A 4,887-nucleotide genomic window follows, 5' to 3' on the forward strand; every position below is an offset into this window, starting at 1 on the left:
GATTCCAATCAAGTCAAAATGTTTACATAATATTACTTCATATTGAAGAATTGGATATTCTATGAATGCATCCAAATAAAACCTTTATGCTGTAATTGTTAGTCTGTTTTATTCATTTGTAACAGTGAGTGCCAAATTGCTTTTTAACCTAGAGATCTAATTTTTTTGTAAATGATTATGTGTGTGATCCTAAGCACAATTGTACTTTTATTTCTATTTGTTTTTATCTCTGTTGGGAAAGCAATGTGTCGAAATAATCATAATAGGATTTGTGCTTCTATTTCTTTACGCCAAACACTTTATCAACAAACTCTATTGTTGTCTCTTAGTGAATGGATTGATTCCAAGATGAATTTTCTCAACAAGCATTTTTTTAATGGTAGCAGTAGCATAGTTTTCATTGAATTTTTGCAGTATGCAATGTCAGTGGCAATATGTAATTCACAATAAGAGCATAAGATGGTAGGCTCTGTAACATAAGCAGCTACAAAGCTTATATGCAATCATATTTTGTGATCATTTTTCATACCCTCTATTTTGGTAACATTATTAAAAACTTGAAACTTTGCAACAATTTTTTGTATGATCCGTAGAACACCAAACTGATTGCGATAGGTCTGGAGGCAAGTATTTTCCATCATTTTGTACTTGGCACTAAATCAAGCATCAAGTAAGTATTACTCATAGCAGTGATGGTGTATGATACATAATAGAAATCATTTTTGACAATAATTGCTAACTACCATTCCCTTAGTAACCTTTCATCTTCCTCCATATTTCCTGTGAAAGCCCCATAAGTAGTACAACTCAGAAACAAACCCTATTCAAAATTTATTTCAATTAGTTGTTTGCATCCTGAATTTGGCTAGCCTTACATAGGTCATAGATCATAGAAAAACAGACGAATGAAAACAAAAATCTTTAAGAGCAATATTCTATCACATTATTAGAATGAAATTTCCTGTGGCAGATCAGAAAACCTCCTGACATGAAATTTGTGTACTTGGACTTCAAATCATCTATTGCAGTTTTTGATGGCTTTTCCCCTTTACTTGATGGAAATTTCTCCGAAAGAGTTGCTTCCACCAATTTCAAGATCTCCTCACCTGATAGATACTTCTCCTCGACATTGACATTGGTGAGAAAGGAAGAAATATTATTTTTTGTTAACTGAGAGGAAAGCTCCTTGGTAACTATGATAGGACCAAGAGACACTGGACCTGACTCATATGCAGATACAAAGTTTCCATTTTGATATCCAACCCAAAAGTGATATGAAACTTAACTAGGTGTGCGGGCGTTAGCTTGAATATGTCATTTTATTATTTTGAGTTCTTTATGTATCTAATTGACTCTTATTGTTAGGCCTATCTATACTAATAGAGATTGGATGCATAACCTTAGGATTCCCCTTGGTTCATTTAGAGTGGGCTCCCACTAGCTTTGGTTTGAGATAGCTCACGAATTCACACACCTCAAGGGAATTCTCAGCTATGTGACTTATAAGAGATCAAGTTGGGGGAGAACATTGTCTTCAAATGTTCCATCTAGTAGGAGATAACATTGTTACATATTTATTGGATCTATTCTTGACTAATAATACTTGTTGTTTGGTTGTTTTTTCATGACTCACATCTTATTCATCAATTTTAAAGTTGTGTTTGTTGCTTAGAGTCTATAGCCCAGACACGAGGCACTATGTCTTGCCTAGCTTTCCATTTTAAATCTTAAAAGAAAAAAACAATATCATTTTGGAAATATGTTTTTTTAGCATTTGAAGGACAAGTTTGTAGGATTATCATGGATTCCTCCCTTATGTTGGAGGAGAGCTATCCTTATGTGATAAGGATGATCACCAAGGTGGCAATGGGTGATGTTGTCAAGTAACTTTGGGGTTTATAGTTGATAATTGAATCTATATTTCGAAGCATAGATTTTAGAGGTAACAATGAAGTGATTTTCCCCTTGGATTGATGGAATGAGTTTAAGCACTTATTCCATTTATTAACAAACTATCATTTGGCTGATTTTATGGCTCTTTTCTTTTGAGAAAGAAGCTTCCACAAGATATTTGAAAGATTTTGTGTCTACCTCAAAGTCTGGATCAAAGGAGGAGAGGGGGCCACCCCTCCTTAGGGAAGTCATGGCTACCCCTAAGAATAGAGAACTTGAGAGAGAAAACTTAGTTGTGAAAGATGTCATCTCTATTAATTGTAGGATTTGAACAATCAAACCTATCTTTGACATCATATTTAGCTATGAACAATTTGCATGCTTAATGTATGTGTTTTTCTGTAAAGTAACAACCTACAGTACTTTGTATTAATTGGGACATTGCTACATTCTATAATTTAAAACATTCTTTTAGTTATTGTGGCATTCATTTTTACCATTTAGGAAGACATGACAATTAAGGTGATTAGACATTTCTATCAATTGTACCATTTTCCTGAATGCATATATTTGCAATATGTTGTAGTTTTCATTTGTAGTGTGCTCTTCCACTCAGTCTCACCTAAGAAGGGATCAAATTTCCAGTTCTGCAGTTTGAAATAAGTCATTTGGAAGGATATGAAAACTAATAACTGGTTTTATATGTGAGAACCATTGCAACAAAACATCTTGTTCTTGTTTGTATCTGGAGCCTTTACTTTGTAAAATTGTAGACATTTACTCGGAAATTCGTATTAGTCAGGCTTCAACATGCCCCCTAATTTTGATAATCAATAGTCACAAGGTTATGTACATGGTAAAATTTCATGCTGGTATGTTGTGATAAACAAAATTCTTAACAACATTCTTCATGTTTTATAATGATAAAAATACTTTTGTAATTTTTTTGTGACACGGATTACACTTTAATTTTGCTTACATTATATATTGTAAATTTGACAGGTTGAGCTTCAACATATGCATGATTATGCAGGGGTCAGTACAAGAATTTTATTGGCACCATCTCCAATAACACATTTCTCAAGAGTAATTGGAAATGACAATCTTTCTGTAGGGGGTGAAGTTGCTTTCTACATTGCAGTAGGAAACTTCTTGAAATATGATGAAGGCTTGAGTATTTCAAAGCTTGATTTTGTTTCTTCTTTGACCCTGTAATACTTGGTCCTTGCCATTCTTGTAAACTAAAATAATGAATTTTAGTGGTTTTTTTGGTAAAATTTACGGGCAATTGCAAAATTTCTTATGAAGCATTGCATATAAAGTTTTTTGGTGTCATACTGAAAGTGACTCATGCTTTGCAGAACTAGTAAGGGTGATACCTTGAAGGCATCTTACTTGCACACTATTAGTCCTCTAAAAAATATTGTTGTTGGAGTAGAGATATCACATAGCTTTTCAAGGAACAAGAATATGTTCACCATAGGCACTCAACATGCTTTGGACCCACCAACAACAATTAAGGGGTGCCTCAATAATTATGGAACGACAACTGCACTACTTCAGCATGAGTAGAGGCCTAAAAGTTTTGTTACTCTTTCTGGTGAGGTGGACACCAAAGCCTTTCACAACCATGCGAAGGTGGGGTTATCTCTAGTTTTGAAGACTTGAAGGATCTGTCATGGATATGCACTATTTGGTACAGATTTAAGCGAAGGTCTGTGCCAAATTTTGATTGGAATTTTTTAATTTTTCCTTTCAGAATAATTATTTTAGTTCATGTGTTTTCTTTTGAGGCATAAAGCAGCTCAACACCTTGATTTAATTTTAAATGTAGTTTTGTGAAGTCAGATGTGGCAAATTTTATAAGGCGTATGATCTTGAAAATGGGTGCTGCCAAACGTGGTTGGTCAGAGCTTCAATCTGGTTGAAAAGTTGTGAAACATTTTTGGTTTTAGGTAATAGTAAGATTATTAACTGAGCTCTTCAATGTTTGATATTGGTGGGGTTTTGTTCAAGCCCTTCATTTCATATTGTTTCAGCGTTTGGACGAGGGCTTAGACCTTCCCATTTTGATTGAATTAATAATTTGAGTGTGTGTTGGCTTGCCCAAATTTGTTGTGGACATCAGTTAGCATTAGTGCTCGACCTTCAACTGATCCAATTGGTTGTCTTTTTTCTACAAGAAAAGGAGCTGGCACTATTGTGTGTGTAACACATTAATTTTTTGTTGGGACTGATATTAACACCATAGTTGATATTTATGCTTTATTTCCATTTGATATTCAAAGTTGATTTAATGTACTTTTGCATAGGTGTATGTAAGTGCCATAGAAAAGTCTGAAGAAGCATCTTTCTTTGAATCATACGAGGCCGCACATTCCATGCATGACTTGACGGCTACAATAGCAAAGGTATTTTTCCATCCAGTTCAAGATCTTGTGATATTCTTTTCTGCAGTTGGAAAAATGGAAATTTGTTAATGAATTGGGCTCTACCTTTTCTTAGAGGTCATGGCCAAGGGTATCTCTTCCTTTAAATTCATCCAAGATTTCATCTTTCGTCGTCTGTTGAGATATGCCATAACCATGGGCCATCAAGGTTGCTAAGACTTCCACCCACTTTTGGATGGGGTAGATAACTATGTTGGCCACATTGAATTAATTCAATACTTGCATCTTTCCTCGTTTGTTGAGACAGACCACAACCATGGGCCATCAAGGTTGTTAATACTTCCACCCACTTTTGGATGAGTAGATAACTTCGTTGGCCATATTAATTCAGTAACATGTCTTCGGGTGGCTTTAAACCTAGTTTTTTGCATTGAAAGTGCTTTGATTTAACCACTTGAACACAACCCATGGAAGAGGATTTTGAGCAGTTCGCTTCAATTTGTTTTAATATACAATTTAACTTTTTATTTACTGGATCAATTGTGAGACTCTTGTGAATATATCCTTGACAGACCCCGGGTTAGGATCAGATCCAGGTTTACCA

General features: G+C 34.7%; 1 pseudogene; it reads left to right on the top strand.

Moving 5' to 3' along the window:
• The first annotated feature begins 2,892 nt into the window (after positions 1 to 2,892).
• LOC149244209 (mitochondrial outer membrane protein porin of 36 kDa-like) lies at positions 2,893 to 3,561 on the top strand (annotated as a pseudogene).
• The last annotated feature ends 1,326 nt before the right edge of the window (positions 3,562 to 4,887 follow it).

The sequence above is a fragment of the Pinus tabuliformis genome, chromosome 8 (assembly GCF_031772625.1).
Source record: "Pinus tabuliformis cultivar Carrire ecotype Pingquan chromosome 8, CPIR1, whole genome shotgun sequence".
Taxonomy (NCBI): domain Eukaryota; kingdom Viridiplantae; phylum Streptophyta; class Pinopsida; order Pinales; family Pinaceae; genus Pinus; species Pinus tabuliformis.